The sequence below is a fragment of the Scaptodrosophila lebanonensis genome, unplaced genomic scaffold, assembly GCF_003285725.1.
Source record: "Scaptodrosophila lebanonensis strain 11010-0011.00,11010-0021.00 unplaced genomic scaffold, SlebRS2 tig00000380-arrow-arrow-pilon, whole genome shotgun sequence".
Taxonomy (NCBI): Eukaryota; Metazoa; Arthropoda; class Insecta; order Diptera; family Drosophilidae; genus Scaptodrosophila; species Scaptodrosophila lebanonensis.
In genome coordinates this window covers 20,001-46,500 of record NW_022060667.1, presented here as the reverse complement: position 1 = coordinate 46,500, position 26,500 = coordinate 20,001, and the positions used below count along the sequence as shown (strand labels likewise).

Genomic DNA, 26,500 nt, shown 5'->3' with positions numbered 1-26,500 from the left:
ACTTGCCCTTGACTTGAGCATATGCGAAAAGTCTTAAGTATATAATAACTCTATGTATCACTTTGGAATGTGTACATAGTATATCAGAAATGTTACAAACAAGCACACCCGCACGCCAATTTTACTATATTATAGTATTGGCATGTGTAAATATATATAAATGTACATACAAAGTATGCATTTATTAAGGAATACAAATGTTTCTTAAATGTATCACATGGTATTATAATAAATATAGTGTGTTTATTCATTATAAACACACTATATATGAAGTAACCCATGTGTTAAAATAAATATAGTGTGTTTATTAATAATAAACACACTATATATGAAGTAACCCATGCATTAAAATACAGTGTGTTTATTCCAAATAAACACACTATAAACGTATTTAACCTATAGAGGTAAATGTCATTTTAGTCATATATTTTATATAAAATGCTACCGCATAAAGAAATAGTGGCACAAAACACCTATAGAGTCAGTGGTGTTCTCGCACCATGAAGAAAAATTTTCCTTCATAATATATACAAGTGTTTGTTCAAGCAACAGACACCATGTATATATAGGTGTTTTGTGCCACTACTTCTTTATGCTGTAGCATTTTATATGAAATGTATTACTAAAATAACATGCATTTGTATAGTTAAAATAAATATAGTGTGTTTATTCAAAATAAACACACTACATATGAAGTAGCTCATGCATTAAAATAAATATAGTGTGTTTATTCATAATAAACACACTATATATGAAATAACCTATGCATTAAAATATAGTGTGTTTATTCATTATAAACACACTATATATGAAGATACCCATGTGTGTAGCGTGCCGCCTATGTGGCTATGCAGCGGATCGTCCAGATCTATTTTCAACGCTCAGATGTTAATAATCATGAATTTTGTTGAACGAAACGAACTACATATATTGTCCAAAGGTTCGGGGCGTGCACCTCTAGCTATGCTCTAACTAGCTCGCCGGATTGTCGGGGTTCTTCCTACACTTTAGACACATACACTCTCGCACAATATTTTAGGTGCACTAAACGGTAAAAAGCAATATCAATAAAACCAACTAAAACCTACTGTACTACCCGACAGAATAGATCGCCTAATCAGATCAATTACTTGTTGTTTGGGAACCAAGGTGTTGTCTGTTCCCTTTCTTTACCCACCCAACCAATGCAATTCAATCATGTATATATATCGATTGTGAATTGACCCTAATACAACTAAAAGCTTTCTTGTCTAGTAGAGCTTCATCATGCTTCAGTAAGGACACTTCAAAGGGTTTAAGTCATCATTTCTTATTTAACTTCATTTATTAAACATTTTCATAGTATTTGGCCAAGCCACTAAAAGAAAATTATTTCGAATATTCCAAAGGAGGCAAAGAAAATAATTAAAATTACGTATACAGAATGGAGATTACTTAGAATAGAAATAAACAGATCTAATGGTCGTTTCTAATTGGCCAAAAATTCGCTATTTAATATAATAATCTTCTGTTCAGTGTTGTATCCAAAGTAACAACCCAATATTAAATAATTAATTTCAATATAAAAATTATAGAAAATATAAATGCACTTCGGTATTAGTTTTCATGACATACTCACTGCGGCGTGGTGTTCGTTGAGCTCAATGAAGACGCAGCACGTTGATTATATATGCTAGATCCTAAGTATTAAATATATATATATAGCCATACAAAAATGCAAGTACCGAAGTTGGTATACAAATTAAGGTGATACTAATATTAATTTTAAATGAACAGGAGATTATCTCTATTGTTTCGTTATTGTGACCAGATCGATGGAATAAATCTATAATTTTAACGTTGACTGGTCAGCATAAAAAAAAAACAAAAGGCAAAAATGCACTAGTTATGCGTCTATATAGATATGCAGCATAGATATATATATATATACATATATCCTGGTGAATTGAAGATCTATATAATCCTCTTAATGGAATTGCAGTCGCGCCAACGAAGATTAAAGCTGGGTGTTGAGCTGCGACTGGGACGGCAAGTGGTGGTCGACGGGTGACGTAATATGCTACGTTGAGCTTAAATTTCCATTTCATCCATGGCCATTCCGTTTAAATAAGTGACTGGACAAATGGCTTTTACTGGATGCTGTCTGGGAAGATCCGAGCGCCTCCCAGTCGAATTAGGACTGGTCGTAGAAAGTTTGGGGATATTGCGTGGTTCACAAATTATATCCCACGTTTTGGAATTAGCAATTATAGCTTTCAGGTGGTCGTGCTCTCCAACCGTATCTACCACTTGTTCAAGAATATCACCAATTTGAGGTTATTGGATAATACCGGCAAGACCAATTTCTATAAACATCTTTACTTTAGTAAGGGTACCAATTTAGCAGTAATAACATACCTTGCCAGACAGCAAATACACTTCACTGATTTTTATTATCCCAATTCTTGTAAATTTGTTAGCGTATTGTGCTATTTGAATAAAAGCACATGTAATGTAAATCACAATAATTTATTGTTGTCTCAAAACTTAAATATGCACGTCCGCTTAGCTCAAACTTCTCTTTAGCAATGCCTGGCCTTTGCTACTTAATATAAGTGGAGAGTGCCAAAAATCTAACTTTTTGTACAGTGCCAATGCATTACATATTAGCATAGCTTAAAAGATAAGCGCGCTAGCTTTCGTTCAGATAACTGTATGATCGTATGACCATCTGCCAAGCAAGTGAGCTTAAGTCAAGGTCACCTAAGAGCACAAAACCAACGTAGCTCTTATCTCTCAGTCTGACAATAATTAAGAGTTTGGATAAAATCAACCTTGTAGGAAATCAGCCACTACACCACAGTTTATGTTGAGGTAATCCTATTAGCGAAACATACACTGAAAAAAAATGATCTTGAGATGTTTTAAATTTGTATATCTTTAAGGTGGAAAACGCCTAAACTTTTGCCTTGTTCATTTCTTAATCGATAATAAACTGGACTAATTTTGTCGGAGACCTCTGCGGGAATGAAAACTGGGGCTAACTTAGCATTAAATTTCTTAAGTGCATTGCTCTGGCAAAAATTACGTGCAAATACCTTGTCTCCTTTCTTCAAATGAACTTTACGACTGCGTAAGTTGTATGTCTTAGCGTTTCGCTCATGTGCCTGAGCAACTCTTTCTTTAGCTTGTTGACGAATCACTTGCATTGCCGAAGGTCTTTCTATGGCTGTGTCATCAGACAGCAATTGCAACCGTCTAAGCAGATCGTAGTCTTTGCCGTTAAGCATCATATTTTGGCCAAAAGCCAGAAAATATGGAGAGTAACCTGTACTCTGATGAATGTTACCTCGTAGCGCTGTGCTTATCGCGGGTAATTTACTGTCCCAATTGGAATGGTCGTTCCCAATATAAGCTCGAATTGCCGCCAACACTGACCTATTCACTCTTTCACTGGCATTTGCCTGCGGCGAATAAATAGCCGTGCATATGTGACTAATTCCAAAACGAGTAAGAAAAGCTTTAAAGGCTCCAGAAATAAATTGTGACCCATTGTCGGTAAGAATTGTTTCGGGCACACCAAAAGTACAAAATAAACTATTTTCCAGATACTCACAAATTTTGCTTGAAGTGAACTTTTTAAGAGGACACAAGAAATGAAATTTGGTATTATGATCGACCACAATTAGAAGACCAATATTGCCATTTTTTGAACGCGGATAGGGTCCCAAAAGATCCATATATAATTTTTGAAATGGACGTTCAGACGTCATTGGTTTACCCATTGGTGGCCTGAGAATTTTATTGGCACCTTTCGTCTGTCGACAAACCGTACACCCTGAAATATAGTCTCGGATTTGTGTGACCATTCGTGGCCAGAAAAGATATCTTTTCAGCTTTTCTATGGTTTTGCCCATTCCGCAATGTGCAGCATTAGGAGGATCATGAGCCTTAACGATAATATCATTAACAAGAGTTGAGGGAATCCAAAGCTTCCATGACAAGTTTTCTTGCATCTCATCCCCTGAGACTTGTTTTATTCTTTTGTAAACTAAATCATCCACTATTTTTAAATCGGGGAGTCTGGATTGATTGGCACGAACCATGTCTAACAAATTGCAATACTCTGACTGTTTAAATTCTGTCGAAGACAGATCAACAATAGGTCCCTGATTTTCAAATTCTTCTATGGCCAGTTCATTTTGACGCGAAAGTGCATCTGCCACTACATTTTGAGAGCCGCTTCGGTGTGCTATTTTAAAATTAAATCCTTGTAGTTTTACTACCCATCTTCCTTGTCGCCCTCTGAGATCTTTTTGCTTCATCAACCACTGCAATGAGGCATGGTCGGTAATGACTTGGAAGTCCTGTCCTTCCACATATGCTCTAAACTTTTTAATACCTTGCAATACAGCCAAGCACTCAAGGTCAGTAACGCTGTAATTCCGTTGTGCCTTTGAAAGTTTCTGCGACATATAAGCAATGGGTAATTCATCCCCACGGTCATTCAACTGAGCTAAAACACAGCCTACTCCACTAGTACTCGCATCACATATGAGGATAAAAGGCCTGGAAAAGTCAGGTGTAGTTAAAATGGGTGCCGAAGTCAAGCGGGATTTTAGGTCAATGAAAGCTGATTCAGCCTCACTAGTCCACTTAAAAGAATTTTTTTTCCTAAGCAAGTCTGTCAGCGGAAGGCTAACCGTAGCATAGTTATGGACAAACCTTCGATACCAGCCTGATAAGCCAAGAAAGCGTCTAAGTTGCTTTACGGTTTTAGGTACCGGAAATTCGTTAATAGCTTGTACTTTTCCGGGATCTGTTTTAAGTTGACCATATCCAATTACAAATCCAAGATATTTGATTTCACGCATACAAAATTTTGATTTCGCTATGTTAATTGTTAAATTAGCTTTGCGCAAGTGCAACGCGACCTCCTGTAATAGTAGCATGTGCGACTCGAAGTCTTCTGACAATACTAACAAGTCGTCTAGGTAAACGAATACACGGGTGCGCAAATGTGCTGGGATCACTTGGTCCATGAGTCTGCAGAGCGTCTGAGGCGCATTGCAAAGGCCAAATGGCATTACTTTATATTGAAATAACGGCCGATTTGGAACAGTAAAAGCCGTGTACTGGCGCGAATTTTTCTCGAGTGGAATTTGCCAGAACGCGTGCTTCATATCAAGTCCAGTAATATATCTGGCCGGTGGCAATCGACTAAGTATGCCATCAATATGTGGTAAGGGATACGCATCCTTACGAGTATATTTATTTATTTCACGAGAATCTAAGCAAAGCCTGCACTTATCTCCTTTCCTCACGAGGACGCAGTTACTACTCCAAGGGCTGGTAGATTCTTCAATAATATCTAAAGCTAGCATATGCTCGACCTCACTAAACATTAATTTTTCGATAGCTGGAGAAATTGGCCAATGCCTTTGTTTCACTGGTGTCACATCGCCAATTTCAATACGGTGTTCTATTAGATTAGTGCGACCTAGTCCTTCACGTTCATACGAAGGAAAATTCGAAATGACCGACTGTAATCGCTTCCTCTGTTCTAAATTAAGGGTGTGTATTTTCACGTCGGCCCCAGATGTTTGGTCCTTTCCAGTGTCTAATTCGTTCACGTGCTGGTCTGGGTGTAGCAAGTCTGATAGAAGGCCAAAGTCCTTCCAAAAATCTATACCCAAGTATACATCTTGTTTCAAATCGGGTATAATGAAAAATTCGACATTGTGAACTTGGTCACGAAAATAAACGTCAATCACCAATTTTCCTACAACTTGGCATGTTGCATCGTTTGCAGTTCTAATGTTACCGGAACATTTCTGAACCTTCTGGTGTTTTAGTAGCGCCTTTGCTGCCGCACCACCTACGCAACTGATGGTAGCTCCTGAATCTAGTAGACCTACATAGCTTTGTCCGCCTAGATTTATTTCCGTATATAATCGATTATCCGAACTCATAAAAATCGATTGAATTAACTTCTTACGCACGATCTTAATTTTTCTCCAAAATTGTCTTAGTCTAATAGTGGAACGCTTTGGTTGATATATAACTTCTAGTGCTGGTGTGTCGATATTCTCGCTATGGGTATCAGTTTTTACAGCTGAGTGGGAAGGTAATGTCCGTTTCGATATGATGGTTGGTTCTGAGGTTTTAACTGTTGATATTGACCTATGACCATTAGAATCATTTAGGGATGCGGCAAGGAGGTGTTGTTCTGCGCATCCCGGAGTGGGTTTCCCGTAGGATTGCATTTGATACAATTTGGCTTGAATACATTTTTGGTTCCACAGCCATAACAAAATATGCGCCGTTCCCCTAAGCAATCGTCGAAACGATGACCAATTTGATCACAATTCCAGCATATAATTCGTAGTCGTTGCAATGCCGCAAGACTTCCCTCTTCTGTTTCATCACCACTTTCTGAAATTTCAGCAATATTATTACGAACAAATTTTGGTCGAGTTCCAGTGTATTGAATGTCTCTACAAAAGTTTTCATGCTTTTTCACTTCTGCCCTTAATTCTGATCTGTCCAATATCTTTAAATGCAAAAGTTCATACCGCAGCGCTGATTTTGCATTGCGCTTCAAAATATCAACCAATTTGGCTTCACTTATGGAATGGCACAACTGATTAACTAGGATTTCAATAGCTGATTGAAAATCATCAAACGATTCGTTCTCTTTTTGACGTCGCTTACGAATCAATTCCCATAACTCAAAATCATCCCTCTCGTCATCAAATCGACGACGAAACTCGGAACAAAAGGGCTGCCAAAGTGTTGTTTGTGAACGTTAGCTGTCCAGTATTACAAGCTGTCTTACAAATAGGACAATTTGGAGAGGCTTGTAAAGCGTCACACGCGCATTGACTATGGAATTTGTGCTGGCAAGGTGTGGTTGCTATTAATTGGTCTTTTCGCATAACTTCATGACAAACAGCACAAAAGGGATCTTGTGTGTTAATTGCAAGAGAGATATCTTCTGTACTTCGCCGTACAGCCATTGTCACAGAATTTGTTTTCAAAATTATAATTACGTTTGTCCTTTTGAAGCATGAATCCGTCTACTAAACATCTAACAACAAGAATATTTTGATCTGTTAAGCACAATATGAATTACCATTCTATTGCAATTTAGCTAGAGAAAAAAAATCAAATTTGGACAACCACCAAATGAAATTATCTAGATGATTGTAGTTCCGAAACCTGAACTAATTCTCATCTAAATTGATAAATTAAAAGCAAATCCCCAAAAATCTGGTTAAACCAAGTATGCGATTTATATTTCGGTCGGCAAACCAAGAAATCCTCGATTATCATCCGCTTATTCCAGAAATAACCATTGCAACTGGCCAAACTGAATTGAAGAAAATACTAATAATTTGATTTGGGAAGTATTCCTAATAGAATTCATATCCCGATATCATTATCGGCTTTACTGAATATATTCCGGTCGACATATCCAACGTTTGTGAATAATATCGCAAATTCCGCAAATAACATCAATAACCGACACTAACATCCAAAGTCATTCACTAGGAATATTACTATTTCGCTATTTGGATGGAATAAAGCCAGAGCTTACGTGGAGGAACATGCATAGGGTGATCTTATGCATAACTTTTTGGTGTTCTGGTTTTAATGTCGAGGCCCCACGTTGGGCGCCAATTGTGTTGCGTGCCGCCTATGTGGCTATGCAGCGGATCGTCCAGATCTATTTTCAACGCTCAGATGTTAATAATCATGAATTTTGTTGAACGAAACGAACTACATATATTGTCCAAAGGTTCGGGGCGTGCACCTCTAGCTATGCTCTAACTAGCTCGCCGGATTGTCGGGGTTCTTCCTACACTTTAGACACATACACTCTCGCACAATATTTTAGGTGCACTAAACGGTAAAAAGCAATATCAATAAAACCAACTAAAACCTACTGTACTACCCGACAGAATAGATCGCCTAATCAGATCAATTACTTGTTGTTTGGGAACCAAGGTGTTGTCTGTTCCCTTTCTTTACCCACCCAACCAATGCAATTCAATCATGTATATATATCGATTGTGAATTGACCCTAATACAACTAAAAGCTTTCTTGTCTAGTAGAGCTTCATCATGCTTCAGTAAGGACACTTCAAAGGGTTTAAGTCATCATTTCTTATTTAACTTCATTTATTAAACATTTTCATAGTATTTGGCCAAGCCACTAAAAGAAAATTATTTCGAATATTCCAAAGGAGGCAAAGAAAATAATTAAAATTACGTATACAGAATGGAGATTACTTAGAATAGAAATAAACAGATCTAATGGTCGTTTCTAATTGGCCAAAAATTCGCTATTTAATATAATAATCTTCTGTTCAGTGTTGTATCCAAAGTAACAACCCAATATTAAATAATTAATTTCAATATAAAAATTATAGAAAATATAAATGCACTTCGGTATTAGTTTTCATGACATACTCACTGCGGCGTGGTGTTCGTTGAGCTCAATGAAGACGCAGCACGTTGATTATATATGCTAGATCCTAAGTATTAAATATATATATATAGCCATACAAAAATGCAAGTACCGAAGTTGGTATACAAATTAAGGTGATACTAATATTAATTTTAAATGAACAGGAGATTATCTCTATTGTTTCGTTATTGTGACCAGATCGATGGAATAAATCTATAATTTTAACGTTGACTGGTCAGCATAAAAAAAAAACAAAAGGCAAAAATGCACTAGTTATGCGTCTATATAGATATGCAGCATAGATATATATATATATATACATATATCCTGGTGAATTGAAGATCTATATAATCCTCTTAATGGAATTGCAGTCGCGCCAACGAAGATTAAAGCTGGGTGTTGAGCTGCGACTGGGACGGCAAGTGGTGGTCGACGGGTGACGTAATATGCTACGTTGAGCTTAAATTTCCATTTCATCCATGGCCATTCCGTTTAAATAAGTGACTGGACAAATGGCTTTTACTGGATGCTGTCTGGGAAGATCCGAGCGCCTCCCAGTCGAATTAGGACTGGTCGTAGAAAGTTTGGGGATATTGCGTGGTTCACAAATTATATCCCACGTTTTGGAATTAGCAATTATAGCTTTCAGGTGGTCGTGCTCTCCAACCGTATCTACCACTTGTTCAAGAATATCACCAATTTGAGGTTATTGGATAATACCGGCAAGACCAATTTCTATAAACATCTTTACTTTAGTAAGGGTACCAATTTAGCAGTAATAACATACCTTGCCAGACAGCAAATACACTTCACTGATTTTTATTATCCCAATTCTTGTAAATTTGTTAGCGTATTGTGCTATTTGAATAAAAGCACATGTAATGTAAATCACAATAATTTATTGTTGTCTCAAAACTTAAATATGCACGTCCGCTTAGCTCAAACTTCTCTTTAGCAATGCCTGGCCTTTGCTACTTAATATAAGTGGAGAGTGCCAAAAATCTAACTTTTTGTACAGTGCCAATGCATTACATATTAGCATAGCTTAAAAGATAAGCGCGCTAGCTTTCGTTCAGATAACTGTATGATCGTATGACCATCTGCCAAGCAAGTGAGCTTAAGTCAAGGTCACCTAAGAGCACAAAACCAACGTAGCTCTTATCTCTCAGTCTGACAATAATTAAGAGTTTGGATAAAATCAACCTTGTAGGAAATCAGCCACTACATGTGTTAAAATAAATATAGTGTGTTTATTCCAAATAAACACACTATAAATGTATTTATGTTTGGTTTGGAGGTGCATAAATACATGTTGAATTTAGTGGTACATTTTGAAAAAATGCTACCGCAGATAGAAGTAGTGGCACAAAACATACTTGTGGAGTGTGCTTCTGCACGAAGAAGTAAAATTACTTTTTCATATAAATTAATGTAGTGGCGGCATTAATAGTGCAGATGCATTTAGTATAGAATATATATGGGTTTTACTATAGTCTGGTTGAATTTAAAGTAAGCCTATATATAAAAATGGTGTCCCAAGGTATTAAAATAAATATAGTGTGTTTATTCATAATAAACACACTATAAATGTATTTATGTTTGGAGGTGCATAAAATACATATAATATATATGGGTTTTACTAAAGTCTGGTGGAATTTAAAGTAAGCCCATATATACAAATGGTGTCCCAAGGTATTAAAATAAATATAGTGTGTTTATTCGTAATAAACACACTATAAATGTATTTATGTTTGGTTATGGAGGTGCATAAATACATGTTGAATTTAGTGGTACATTTTGAAAAAATGCTACTGCAGATAGAAGTAGTGGCACAAAACATACTTGTGGAGTGTGCTTCTGCACGAAGAAGTAAAATTACTTTTTCATATAAATTAATGTAGTGGCGGCATTAATAGTGCAGATGCATTTAGTATAGAATATATATGGGTTTTACTATAGTCTGGTTGAATTTAAAGTAAGCCCATATATAAAAATGGTGTCCCAAGGTATTAAAATAAATATAGTGTGTTTATTCATAATAAACACACTATAAATGTATTTATGTTTGGAGGTGCATAAAATACATATAATATATATGGGTTTTACTAAAGTCTGGTGGAATTTAAAGTAAGCCCATATATACAAATGGTGTCCCAAGGTATTAAAATAAATATAGTGTGTTTATTCGTAATAAACACACTATAAATGTATTTATGTTTGGTTATGGAGGTGCATAAATACATGTTGAATTTAGTGGTACATTTTGAAAAAATGCTACTGCAGATAGAAGTAGTGGCACAAAACATACTTGTGGAGTGTGCTTCTGCACGAAGAAGTAAAATTACTTTTTCATATAAATTAATGTAGTGGCGGCATTAATAGTGCAGATGCATTTAGTATAGAATATATATGGGTTTTACTATAGTCTGGTTGAATTTAAAGTAAGCCCATATATAAAAATGGTGTCCCAAGGTATTAAAATAAATATAGTGTGTTTATTCATAATAAACACACTATAAATGTATTTATGTTTGGAGGTGCATAAAATACATATAATATATATGGGTTTTACTAAAGTCTGGTGGAATTTAAAGTAAGCCCATATATACAAATGGTGTCCCAAGGTATTAAAATAAATATAGTGTGTTTATTCGTAATAAACACACTATAAATGTATTTATGTTTGGTTATGGAGGTGCATAAATACATGTTGAATTTAGTGGTACATTTTGAAAAAATGCTACTGCAGATAGAAGTAGTGGCACAAAACTACTTCATGGAGTTAGCATCAGCACGAAGTAAAATTACTTCATATAATATTTAATGAACTGGGGCATCATTAAAATAATAGTGCTTATAGAGATGCGGTTGACGAATTATAATATGGCAGCAACATATAAATAAATAGACACATCAGTATAATAATATATAGTGGAGAAGCTTGATTCTATTATAGTAAATATTTTTTTATTATAATAGAAGGCTTGATAATTTAGTGGTATATTTTGAAAAAAAGTTGTCACATAAAGAAGTAGTGGCACAAAACTACTTCATGGAGTTAGCATCAGCACGAAGTAAAATTACTTCATATAATATTTAATGAACTGGGGCATCATTAAAATAATAGTGCTTATAGAGATGCGGTTGACGAATTATAATATGGCAGCAACACATAAATAAATAGACACATCAGTATAATAATATATAGTGGAGAAGCTTGATTCTATTATAGTAAATATTTTTTTTATTATAATAGAAGGCTTGATAATTTAGTGGTATATTTTGAAAAAAAGGTGTCACATAAAGAAATAGTGGCACAAAACTACTTCATATGGCAAAGAGAAATCAATGATTTCAAATAAATCCTGTATATTCGTAGCGTAATATACATAAAGATAGTTGTAATATTTTACTTCTATCGTTAATTTTTACTATGTATATGGTTCTTTCGTATCGACAGTTTGTTCCTTTTTATGGTTCATTACGACTGGTCGTTAGAATCCCTCTATACAGAAAAAGATATTTGGGAGTAGGAAAAACCAAACAAGTCCGACCTGGTTGCCCCTATATCGTTAATTAGTCTGGTGTGATACATTAAGAACTATGTTCTTAATGAGTTTTTGATATACTATAGGTGTATAAAAATTATACACAATTAATATAGTGTACAAAGACAGAAACACAGTACACATGTATTTATACATGTGTAAAATTTTATATATAGTTATTGGGGAGGCTATTATATAAAATGAAAAATTAATAGTTATAACTTGTTATGACTTATTAATAAAAAAAAAGTATTTGCGCTATATAAAATAGCGTTAAATAACAAAATGAACAAACAAACAAAAAGACACATTATTTGTGTATATATTTTTAATATGTACGCAAAAAATAGTGTGTTATATGTGTTGTATGTATATTTCTCCTACCCTAGCTCATCGCGAGTGAAGATGGGTAGAGTTATATATAATAACACACACACATAATATATGAAATTATAAATTTCATATTCAAAATGAATTAATTTATTTAATTCATACTAAATAAATGTTACAAGCACACAAATATTTTCAGAAAGTGAAAATATAAAAATATTTTTGAACGAAATGTTACATATTATTATAGATTAGTCTATAAAAATAAATGTTCATTATATATCCTACATTAATAATATTAATGCTTTATAAAAATATGTTACTACACACATAAAATACATGTTACCAAACATCAAAGGCATATTATTAAAAATGAATAATATATATATATATCCAAGAAAAATAATAATGCTTATGAATTTACTTAAAATGGGGATAACCAACACATACAAGTAAAACATATAAAATATATGTTACTTGAAATAAAAAGCATAAAAATATTATGCTTAAATATATATAAAATAACACAAATATATAAGCGAAGTGTTATTAAAAAAGCGTTGGTAATAAAAAGCATATTATAATAAAATGGAATAATATATAAACATTCAAACAAAAATAATATTATGCCAAAATATATATGGAGACCAAACACCCGATACACATATGTTTATTGAAATGAAAAAGCATTATATAATATTATTAAATATAAAAATGACGAATATGAATGCCGTATAAGAAGATGGCCATATACGTTAAGGATAGAACTTATTTGGACAAAAAAAAATCTATATGTATATTATATTTTTATTCAAAAATATATTATTAAATTGCCAATTTTATAAAAAAAAATGTTGCCACACAATACATACAAAAGAAGTATATATTATATTGATAATGCAAAATATTTCCGCCCATACAAAAGCAAATGAAGAAAAACACACACTACTATATGTACAAATAAATCCGCCCGTCGCCGCCCTGGCAAAAAGCATTATTATGCAAAAATGTACACAGTACACAAAAAGTATATATAATATATATACAAGATTTTGTTCCGCCCAAACAAACAAAAGCTTAAAAAGCAAAACACAAATTATATATAAAATAACATTATTCTGGTTGATCCTGCCAGTAGTTATATGCTTGTCTCAAAGATTAAGCCATGCATGTCTAAGTACACACGAATTAACAGTGAAACCGCAAAAGGCTCATTATATCAGTTATGGTTCCTTTGATCGTTAACAGTTACTTGGATAACTGTGGTAATTCTAGAGCTAATACATGCAATTAAAACACGGACCTTTTGGAACGTGTGCTTTTATTAGACAAAAACCAAGCGGTCGCAAGATCGTTATATTGGTTGAACTCTAGATAACATGCAGATCGTATGGTCTTGTACCGACGACAGATCTTTCAAATGTCTGCCCTATCAACTTTTGATGGTAGTATTTAGGACTACCATGGTTGCAACGGGTAACGGGGAATCAGGGTTCGATTCCGGAGAGGGAGCCTGAGAAACGGCTACCACATCTAAGGAAGGCAGCAGGCGCGTAAATTACCCACTCCCAGCTCGGGGAGGTAGTGACGAAAAATAACAATACAGGACTCATATCCGAGGCCCTGTAATTGGAATGAGTACACTTTAAATCCTTTAACAAGGACCAATTGGAGGGCAAGTCTGGTGCCAGCAGCCGCGGTAATTCCAGCTCCAATAGCGTATATTAAAGTTGTTGCGGTTAAAACGTTCGTAGTTGAACTTGTGCTTCATACGGGTAGTACAACATACAATTGTAGTTAGTACTATACCTTTATGTATGGAAGCGTATTACCGGTGGAGTTCTTATATATATATAAAGATACTTGTTATTTTTTTTATATATACCTCCTATTTAAAAACCTGCATTAGTGCTCTTCATCGAGTGTTATTGTGGGCCGGTACAATTACTTTGAACAAATTAGAGTGCTTAAAGCAGGCTTCAAATGCCTGAATATTCTGTGCATGGGATAATGAAATAAGACCTCTGTTCTACTTTCATTGGTTTTTAGAACAAGAGGTAATGATTAATAGAAGCAGTTTGGGGGCATTAGTATTACGACGCGAGAGGTGAAATTCTTGGACCGTCGTAAGACTAACTTAAGCGAAAGCATTTGCCAAAGATGTTTTCATTAATCAAGAACGAAAGTTAGAGGTTCGAAGGCGATCAGATACCGCCCTAGTTCTAACCATAAACGATGCCAGCTAGCAATTGGGTGTAGCTACTTTTATGGCTCTCTCAGTCGCTTCCCGGGAAACCAAAGCTTTTGGGCTCCGGGGGAAGTATGGTTGCAAAGCTGAAACTTAAAGGAATTGACGGAAGGGCACCACCAGGAGTGGAGCCTGCGGCTTAATTTGACTCAACACGGGAAAACTTACCAGGTCCGAACATAAGCGTGTAAGACAGATTGATAGCTCTTTCTCGAATCTATGGGTGGTGGTGCATGGCCGTTCTTAGTTCGTGGAGTGATTTGTCTGGTTAATTCCGATAACGAACGAGACTCAAATATATTAAATAGATATCTTCAGGATTATGGTGTTGAAGCTTATATAGCCTTCAATTCATGGTGGATAGTAAAATGTTTATCATGATTGAATGTGTTTATATAAGTGGAGCCGTACCTGTTGGTTTGTCCCATTATAAGGACACTAGCTTCTTAAATGGACAAATTGCGTCTAGCAATAATGAGATTGAGCAATAACAGGTCTGTGATGCCCTTAGATGTCCTGGGCTGCACGCGCGCTACAATGAAAGTATCAACGTGTATTTCCTAGACCGAGAGGTCCGGGTAAACCGCTGAACCACTTTCATGCTTGGGATTGTGAACTGAAACTGTTCATATGAACTTGGAATTCCCAGTAAGTGTGAGTCATTAACTCGCATTGATTACGTCCCTGCCCTTTGTACACACCGCCCGTCGCTACTACCGATTGAATTATTTAGTGAGGTCTCCGGACGTGATCACTGTGACGCCTCGTGTGTTACGGTTGTTTCGCAAAAGTTGACCGAACTTGATTATTTAGAGGAAGTAAAAGTCGTAACAAGGTTTCCGTAGGTGAACCTGCGGAAGGATCATTATTGTGATATTTAATATCAAAATTAATGATACAAAGGTATTATTCAATAAATATTGATAATACCAAATATATATAATACTACCATATACACACACATATATTGCCATACATACACTATATACATATAAAAATGTGTAAAATATAAAATTTTACACACAACATATATGACCTAAAGTAAATAAGTGTTGTACCTATTTTTCACGCAGACGTGTGTGAGAATGCCCAGGTTAATGCTTTAATATAATCGATGAAAATAATCCACATATTATTATATATGCTACAAAAAACTGATTATATTAAACTAAGTCTTTACGCAACATATTTATATAGAAAGGTCAATCAAATCAAATCAATACATATATATATGTTTTGATTTAAAATATATTATTGCTAAATAATTGTATTGCTTCATTATTAATTTATAAGTTGCATACAATGGAAAAAACATGCAATAATAAACACCTAAATTAAACAATGTTGTACCTATTTTTCACATACTACTTGTGTGTGTGAAAATGCCCAGGTTAATGTTTAATATAATCGATGAAAAATATTCAAATCCACACATATAAAATTATATATGCTACAAAAAACTGATTATATTAAACTAAGTCATTACGCAGCATTTATTTAGGTCTAAATACAATTTATTGAAGGAATTGATATATGCCAATAAAATGGTGTATTTTTAATTTCTTTCAATAAAATCATATATGACATATAAAAACAAACAAAAACATCAATATAAAACTCTAAGCGGTGGATCACTCGGCTCATGGGTCGATGAAGAACGCAGCAAACTGTGCGTCATCGTGTGAACTGCAGGACACATGAACATCGACATTTTGAACGCATATCGCAGTCCATGCTGTTATGTACTTTAATTAATTTTGAAGTGCTGCTTGGACTACATATGGTTGAGGGTTGTAAGACTATGCTAATTAAGTTGCTTAATAAATATTTTGTTTAATATACAAAATATTTAAAGCATATGGTATATTATTGGATATATATATTCATATATTCATAATATTAAGAGCATATAATACAACAATATATATATGAAATGAAACACACACATCATCTCATAAATATACAAACATAATATTCCTATATAAAATTGTATATGAGAGTGATGAAAAGAAGAAAATTTATACTTTCTTTTTTTTCACACAATTCATTTAATACTGAGGAATGTCTAGCATAAAATACATTTTATCTAGAATTGCCTCTTATTAATGTTGTGCGAATATAAATATAAAAAGAATATAAAAAGTATAAAAATGATTGGGACTATGAACTTTTTCTTCTTTTAATTGAATTTTAATGGGTAGTTGTGTTCTCATTTCACATAAAATATATATATATATGTATTAAATTATTAGAAATATTTTTTTCTAATAAATGAAAATATATTTATACAACCTCAACTCATATGGGACTACCCCCTGAATTTAAGCATATTAATTAGGGGAGGAAAAGAAACTAACAAGGATTTTCTTAGTAGCGGCGAGCGAAAAGAAAACAGTTCAGCACTAAGTCACTTTGTCTATATGGCAAATGTGAGATGCAGTGTATGGAACATCTATATTCTAGTATGAGAAATTAACGATTTAAGTCCTTCTTAAATGAGGCCATTTACCCATAGAGGGTGCCAGGCCCGTATAACGTTAATGATTACTAGATGATGATTTCCAAAGAGTCGTGTTGCTTGATAGTGCAGCACTAAGTGGGTGGTAAACTCCATCTAAAACTAAATATAACCATGAGACCGATAGTAAACAAGTACCGTGAGGGAAAGTTGAAAAGAACTCTGAATAGAGAGTTAAATAGTACGTGAAACTGCTTAGAGGTTAAGCCCGATGAACCTGAATATCCATTATGGGAAATTCATCATTATAATTATAATATTTAATAAATATTATTAATAATAGTGTGCATTTTTCCCATATAAGGACATTGTAATCTATTAGCATATACAAAAATTTATCATAAAATATGGCTTATAGTTTATTCAAATTATTATGGCTTGCCCATTGATAACATAGAATAAATGTCATTAAATTTGATAAAGTGCTGATAGATTGATATGAAATACAGTGTGTTAATTTTTCGAAATTATATAATGATATTTATATCTATGATATTTATATTTATTATAGGCACTTGTATGATTAACAATGCGAAAGATTCAGGATACCTTCGGGACCCGTCTTGAAACACGGACCAAGGAGTCTAACATATATGCAAGTCATTGGGATTTATTTTATAAACCTAATGGCGTAATTAACTTGACTACCAATACAAATGGGATTAGTTTTTAAATTATTTTATATAGTTTATTAATTCAATCCCGGGGCGCTCTATATAGTTATGTATAATAATATTTATATTATTTATACCTCTAACTGGAACGTACCTTGAGCATATATGCTGTGACCCGAAAGATGGTGAACTATACTTGATCAGGTTGAAGTCAGGGGAAACCCTGATGGAAGACCGAAACAGTTCTGACGTGCAAATCGATTGTCAGAATTGAGTATAGGGGCGAAAGACCAATCGAACCATCTAGTAGCTGGTTCCTTCCGAAGTTTCCCTCAGGATAGCTGGTGCATTTATATATTGCATAAAATAATCTTATCTGGTAAAGCGAATGATTAGAGGCCTTAGGGTCGAAACGATCTTAACCTATTCTCAAACTTTAAATGGGTAAGAACCTTAACTTTCTTGAAATGAAGTTTAAGGTTATGATATAATGTGCCCAGTGGGCCACTTTTGGTAAGCAGAACTGGCGCTGTGGGATGAACCAAACGTAATGTTACGGTGCCCAAATTAACAACTCATGCAGATACCATGAAAGGCGTTGGTTGCTTAAAACAGCAGGACGGTGGACATGGAAGTCGTAATCCGCTAAGGAGTGTGTAACAACTCACCTGCCGAAGCAACTAGCCCTTAAAATGGATGGCGCTTAAGTTGTATACCTATACATTACCGCTAAAGTAAATGATTCATATTTATATAAAAATATAAATTTTGAAACTTTAGTGAGTAGGAAGGTACAATGGTGTGCGTAGAAGTGTTTGGCGTAAGCCTGCATGGAGCCGCCATTGGTACAGATCTTGGTGGTAGTAGCAAATAATCGAATGAGACCTTGGAGGACTGAAGTGGAGAAGGGTTTCGTGTGAACAGTGGTTGATCACGAGTTAGTCGGTCCTAAGTTCAAGGCGAAAGCCGAAAATTTTCAAGTAAAAATATATATATATATACACAACATACATATTATTATTGATACACTTGAATAATTTTGAACGAAAGGGAATACGGTTCCAATTCCGTAACCTGTTGAGTATCCGTTTGTTATTAAATATGGGCCTTGTGCTCATCCTGGCAACAGGAACGACCATAAAGAAGCCGTCGAGAGATATCGGAAGAGTTTTCTTTTCTGTTTTATAGCCGTACTACCATGGAAGTCTTTCGCAGAGAGATATGGTAGATGGGCTAGAAGAGCATGACATATACTGTTGTGTCGATATTTTCTCCTCGGACCTTGAAAATTTATGGTGGGGACACGCAAACTTCTCAACAGGCCGTACCAATATCCGCAGCTGGTCTCCAAGGTGAAGAGTCTCTAGTCGATGGAATAATGTAGGTAAGGGAAGTCGGCAAATTAGATCCGTAACTTCGGGATAAGGATTGGCTCTGAAGATTGAGATAATCGGGCTTGATTGGGAAACAATAACATGGTTTATGTTCTCGTTCTGGGTAAATAGAATTTCGATTATTTTTAATGATCGTCATTTGTTCCCCGGATTGTTAGTTACGTAGCCAATTGTGGAACTTTCTTGCTAAAATTTTTAAGAATACTAATCTGGAGGGGTTAAACCTTTCAGTTTTAGCTCTTTTAAATTATAACGATTATCAATTAACAATCAATTCAGAACTGGCACGGACTTGGGGAATCCGACTGTCTAATTAAAACAAAGCATTGTGATGGCCCTAGCGGGTGTTGACACAATGTGATTTCTGCCCAGTGCTCTGAATGTCAACGTGAAGAAATTCAAGTAAGCGCGGGTCAACGGCGGGAGTAACTATGACTCTCTTAAGGTAGCCAAATGCCTCGTCATCTAATTAGTGACGCGCATGAATGGATTAACGAGATTCCTACTGTCCCTATCTACTATCTAGCGAAACCACAGCCAAGGGAACGGGCTTGGAATAATTAGCGGGGAAAGAAGACCCTTTTGAGCTTGACTCTAATCTGGCAGTGTAAGGAGACATAAGAGGTGTAGAATAAGTGGGAGATATTAGATTTCGGTTTAGTATCGCCAATGAAATACCACTACTCTTATTGTTTCCTTACTTACTTGATTAAATGGAACGTGTATCATTTCCTAGCCATTATACGGATATATTTTTATATATCTTATGGTATTGGGTTTTGATGCAAGCTTCTTGATCAAAGTATCATGAGTTTGTTATATAATTGCAAACAAATTCTAATAATGAGAGGATGCGCATTTATGTGTATTTTCAATTTATGAATTTGGTATAACTCCAATTACTCCGGTATGATCCAATTCAAGGACATTGCCAGGTAGGGAGTTTGACTGGGGCGGTACATCTCTCAAATAATAACGGAGGTGTCCCAAGGCCAGCTCAGTGCGGACAGAAACCACACATAGAGCAAAAGGGCAAAAGCTGACTTGATCTCGGTGTCCAGTACACACAGGGACAGCAAAAGCTCGGCCTATCGATCCTTTTGGTTTAAAGAGTTTTTAACAAGAGGTGTCAGAAAAGTTACCATAGGGATAACTGGCTTGTGGCGGCCAAGCGTTCATAGCGACGTCGCTTTTTGATCCTTCGATGTCGGCTCTTCCTATCATTGTGAAGCAAAATTCACCAAGCGTTGGATTGTTCACCCATGCAAGGGAACGTGAGCTGGGTTTAGACCGTCGTGAGACAGGTTAGTTTTACCCTACTAATGACAAAAACGTTGTTGCGACAGCATTCCTGCGTAGTACGAGAGGAACCGCAGGTACGGACCTATGGCACAATACTTGTTCGAGCGAACAGTGGTATGACGCTACGTCCGTTGGATTATGCCTGAACGCCTCTAAGGTCGTATCCGTGCTGGACTGCAATGATAAAAATGGGGCAATTTGCATTGTATGGCTTCTAAATCATTAAAAGTTTATATGCATTTATAAACGACAATGAATATGTGATGCCAATGTTATGAGTAACATAGTTAACTTTGGAGGATCTTCGATCACCTGGTGCCAATGCTAGTTACTTATTAAAACATTATTTAATACAATGACAAAGCCTAGAATCAATTGTAAACGACTTTTGTAACGGGCAAGGTGTTGTAAGTGGTTGAGCAGCTGCCATACTGCGATCCACTGAAGCTTATCCTTTGCTTGATGATTCGACGATATATATAATATGTTTATATATAAAAATATACGACTTCGCAATGGTTTTGTACATTGTGCATGTAGTATATATAATAATATATAATATATATATATAGAGTCAATCGAGAATCATCAATAATGGTAGCCGGTGTTTCACTCACTGTTGGTGGTGGTGTGTGTATTCATTAAGGCCTGCCATTATTATTAATTATTATTATTTTTTTTTTATATATATTTAACCTATATATATTATAACCACCCACCTATATACTACAAAATATTATACATAATGGTGTCCCTATGTATAAAATTAATATATACTTGTCTCTTTGAGCATGCGAAAAGTCTTAAGTATATAATAACTCTATGTATATCACTTTGGAATGTGTACATAGAGTATCAGAAATGTTATAAACAAGAACGCGCATGCCAATTACTATATTCTAGTATAGTATTGGCTCGTGTAAATATATAATATATACAAGTCAATATATACTTGCCCCTTGGAGCATATGCGAAAAGTCTTAAGTATATATGTATCACTATGAAATGTGTACATAAGTATATCAGAAATGTTACAAACAAGCACACCCGCACGCCAATTTTACTATATTATAGTATTGGCATGTGTAAATATATACTTGCCCTTGACTTGAGCATATGCGAAAAGTCTTAAGTATATAATAACTCTATGTATCACTATGGAATGTGTACATAGTATATCAGAAATGTTACAAACAAGCACACCCGCACGCCAATTTTACTATATTATAGTATTGGCATGTGTAAATATATACTTGCCCTTGACTTGAGCTTATGCGAAAAGTCTTAAATATATAATAACTCTATGTATCACTATGGAATGTGTACATAGTATATCAGAAATGTTACAAACAAGCACACCCGCACGCCAATTTTACTATATTATAGTATTGGCATGCATAAATATATACTTGCCCTTGACTTGAGCATATGCGAAAAGTCTTAAGTATATAATAACTCTATGTATCACTATGAAATGTGTACATAGTAGTATATCAGAAATGTTACAAACAAGCACACCCGCACGCCAATTTTACTATATTATAGTATTGGCATGTGTAAATATATACTTGCCCTTGACTTGAGCATATGCGAAAAGTCTTAAGTATATAATAACTCTATGTATCACTATGGAATGTGTACATAGTATATCAGAAATGTTACAAACAAGCACACCCGCACGCCAATTTTACTATATTATAGTATTGGCATGCGTAAATATATACTTGCCCTTGACTTGAGCATATGCGAAAAGTCTTAAGTATATAATAACTCTATGTATCACTTTGGAATGTGTACATAGTATATCAGAAATGTTACAAACAAGCACACCCGCACGCCAATTTTACTATATTATAGTATTGGCATGTGTAAATATATATAAATGTACATACAAAGTATGCATTTATTAAGGAATACAAATGTTTCTTAAATGTATCACATGGTATTATAATAAATATAGTGTGTTTATTCATTATAAACACACTATATATGAAGTAACCCATGTGTTAAAATAAATATAGTGTGTTTATTAATAATAAACACACTATATATGAAGTAACCCATGCATTAAAATACAGTGTGTTTATTCCAAATAAACACACTATAAACGTATTTAACCTATAGAGGTAAATGTCATTTTAGTCATATATTTTATATAAAATGCTACCGCATAAAGAAATAGTGGCACAAAACACCTATAGAGTCAGTGGTGTTCTCGCACCATGAAGAAAAATTTTCCTTCATAATATATACAAGTGTTTGTTCAAGCAACAGACACCATGTATATATAGGTGTTTTGTGCCACTACTTCTTTATGCTGTAGCATTTTATATGAAATGTATTACTAAAATAACATGCATTTGTATAGTTAAAATAAATATAGTGTGTTTATTCAAAATAAACACACTACATATGAAGTAGCTCATGCATTAAAATAAATATAGTGTGTTTATTCATAATAAACACACTATATATGAAATAACCTATGCATTAAAATATAGTGTGTTTATTCATTATAAACACACTATATATGAAGATACCCATGTGTTAAAATAAATATAGTGTGTTTATTCCAAATAAACACACTATAAATGTATTTATGTTTGGTTTGGAGGTGCATAAATACATGTTGAATTTAGTGGTACATTTTGAAAAAATGCTACCGCAGATAGAAGTAGTGGCACAAAACATACTTGTGGAGTGTGCTTCTGCACGAAGAAGTAAAATTACTTTTTCATATAAATTAATGTAGTGGCGGCATTAATAGTGCAGATGCATTTAGTATAGAATATATATGGGTTTTACTATAGTCTGGTTGAATTTAAAGTAAGCCTATATATAAAAATGGTGTCCCAAGGTATTAAAATAAATATAGTGTGTTTATTCATAATAAACACACTATAAATGTATTTATGTTTGGAGGTGCATAAAATACATATAATATATATGGGTTTTACTAAAGTCTGGTGGAATTTAAAGTAAGCCCATATATACAAATGGTGTCCCAAGGTATTAAAATAAATATAGTGTGTTTATTCGTAATAAACACACTATAAATGTATTTATGTTTGGTTATGGAGGTGCATAAATACATGTTGAATTTAGTGGTACATTTTGAAAAAATGCTACTGCAGATAGAAGTAGTGGCACAAAACATACTTGTGGAGTGTGCTTCTGCACGAAGAAGTAAAATTACTTTTTCATATAAATTAATGTAGTGGCGGCATTAATAGTGCAGATGCATTTAGTATAGAATATATATGGGTTTTACTATAGTCTGGTTGAATTTAAAGTAAGCCCATATATAAAAATGGTGTCCCAAGGTATTAAAATAAATATAGTGTGTTTATTCATAATAAACACACTATAAATGTATTTATGTTTGGAGGTGCATAAAATACATATAATATATATGGGTTTTACTAAAGTCTGGTGGAATTTAAAGTAAGCCCATATATACAAATGGTGTCCCAAGGTATTAAAATAAATATAGTGTGTTTATTCGTAATAAACACACTATAAATGTATTTATGTTTGGTTATGGAGGTGCATAAATACATGTTGAATTTAGTGGTACATTTTGAAAAAATGCTACTGCAGATAGAAGTAGTGGCACAAAACATACTTGTGGAGTGTGCTTCTGCACGAAGAAGTAAAATTACTTTTTCATATAAATTAATGTAGTGGCGGCATTAATAGTGCAGATGCATTTAGTATAGAATATATATGGGTTTTACTATAGTCTGGTTGAATTTAAAGTAAGCCCATATATAAAAATGGTGTCCCAAGGTATTAAAATAAATATAGTGTGTTTATTCATAATAAACACACTATAAATGTATTTATGTTTGGAGGTGCATAAAATACATATAATATATATGGGTTTTACTAAAGTCTGGTGGAATTTAAAGTAAGCCCATATATACAAATGGTGTCCCAAGGTATTAAAATAAATATAGTGTGTTTATTCGTAATAAACACACTATAAATGTATTTATGTTTGGTTATGGAGGTGCATAAATACATGTTGAATTTAGTGGTACATTTTGAAAAAATGCTACTGCAGATAGAAGTAGTGGCACAAAACTACTTCATGGAGTTAGCATCAGCACGAAGTAAAATTACTTCATATAATATTTAATGAACTGGGGCATCATTAAAATAATAGTGCTTATAGAGATGCGGTTGACGAATTATAATATGGCAGCAACATATAAATAAATAGACACATCAGTATAATAATATATAGTGGAGAAGCTTGATTCTATTATAGTAAATATTTTTTTATTATAATAGAAGGCTTGATAATTTAGTGGTATATTTTGAAAAAAAGTTGTCACATAAAGAAGTAGTGGCACAAAACTACTTCATGGAGTTAGCATCAGCACGAAGTAAAATTACTTCATATAATATTTAATGAACTGGGGCATCATTAAAATAATAGTGCTTATAGAGATGCGGTTGACGAATTATAATATGGCAGCAACACATAAATAAATAGACACATCAGTATAATAATATATAGTGGAGAAGCTTGATTCTATTATAGTAAATATTTTTTTTATTATAATAGAAGGCTTGATAATTTAGTGGTATATTTTGAAAAAAAGGTGTCACATAAAGAAATAGTGGCACAAAACTACTTCATATGGCAAAGAGAAATCAATGATTTCAAATAAATCCTGTATATTCGTAGCGTAATATACATAAAGATAGTTGTAATATTTTACTTCTATCGTTAATTTTTACTATGTATATGGTTCTTTCGTATCGACAGTTTGTTCCTTTTTATGGTTCATTACGACTGGTCGTTAGAATCCCTCTATACAGAAAAAGATATTTGGGAGTAGGAAAAACCAAACAAGTCCGACCTGGTTGCCCCTATATCGTTAATTAGTCTGGTGTGATACATTAAGAACTATGTTCTTAATGAGTTTTTGATATACTATAGGTGTATAAAAATTATACACAATTAATATAGTGTACAAAGACAGAAACACAGTACACATGTATTTATACATGTGTAAAATTTTATATATAGTTATTGGGGAGGCTATTATATAAAATGAAAAATTAATAGTTATAACTTGTTATGACTTATTAATAAAAAAAAAGTATTTGCGCTATATAAAATAGCGTTAAATAACAAAATGAACAAACAAACAAAAAGACACATTATTTGTGTATATATTTTTAATATGTACGCAAAAAATAGTGTGTTATATGTGTTGTATGTATATTTCTCCTACCCTAGCTCATCGCGAGTGAAGATGGGTAGAGTTATATATAATAACACACACACATAATATATGAAATTATAAATTTCATATTCAAAATGAATTAATTTATTTAATTCATACTAAATAAATGTTACAAGCACACAAATATTTTCAGAAAGTGAAAATATAAAAATATTTTTGAACGAAATGTTACATATTATTATAGATTAGTCTATAAAAATAAATGTTCATTATATATCCTACATTAATAATATTAATGCTTTATAAAAATATGTTACTACACACATAAAATACATGTTACCAAACATCAAAGGCATATTATTAAAAATGAATAATATATATATATATCCAAGAAAAATAATAATGCTTATGAATTTACTTAAAATGGGGATAACCAACACATACAAGTAAAACATATAAAATATATGTTACTTGAAATAAAAAGCATAAAAATATTATGCTTAAATATATATAAAATAACACAAATATATAAGCGAAGTGTTATTAAAAAAGCGTTGGTAATAAAAAGCATATTATAATAAAATGGAATAATATATAAACATTCAAACAAAAATAATATTATGCCAAAATATATATGGAGACCAAACACCCGATACACATATGTTTATTGAAATGAAAAAGCATTATATAATATTATTAAATATAAAAATGACGAATATGAATGCCGTATAAGAAGATGGCCATATACGTTAAGGATAGAACTTATTTGGACAAAAAAAAATCTATATGTATATTATATTTTTATTCAAAAATATATTATTAAATTGCCAATTTTATAAAAAAAAATGTTGCCACACAATACATACAAAAGAAGTATATATTATATTGATAAT

The 26,500-nt window shown here is 33.5% G+C and overlaps 3 non-coding genes across 3 annotated transcripts; all 3 read left to right on the top strand.

Annotated features, from left to right (window-relative positions):
* Window positions 1–13,445: 13,445 nt before the first annotated feature.
* Window positions 13,446–15,446, top strand: LOC115630236. The gene has a single exon (XR_003996075.1). It is a non-coding gene; the product is annotated as a small subunit ribosomal RNA (ribosomal RNA).
* A 747-nt stretch (window positions 15,447–16,193) lies between these two features.
* On the top strand, window positions 16,194–16,372 carry LOC115630242. Its single transcript, XR_003996080.1, has one exon. It is a non-coding gene; the product is annotated as a 5.8S ribosomal RNA (ribosomal RNA).
* Window positions 16,373–16,866: 494 nt separating this feature from the next.
* LOC115630238 lies at window positions 16,867–20,877 on the top strand. The gene has a single exon (XR_003996077.1). It is a non-coding gene; the product is annotated as a large subunit ribosomal RNA (ribosomal RNA).
* The last annotated feature ends 5,623 nt before the right edge of the window (window positions 20,878–26,500 follow it).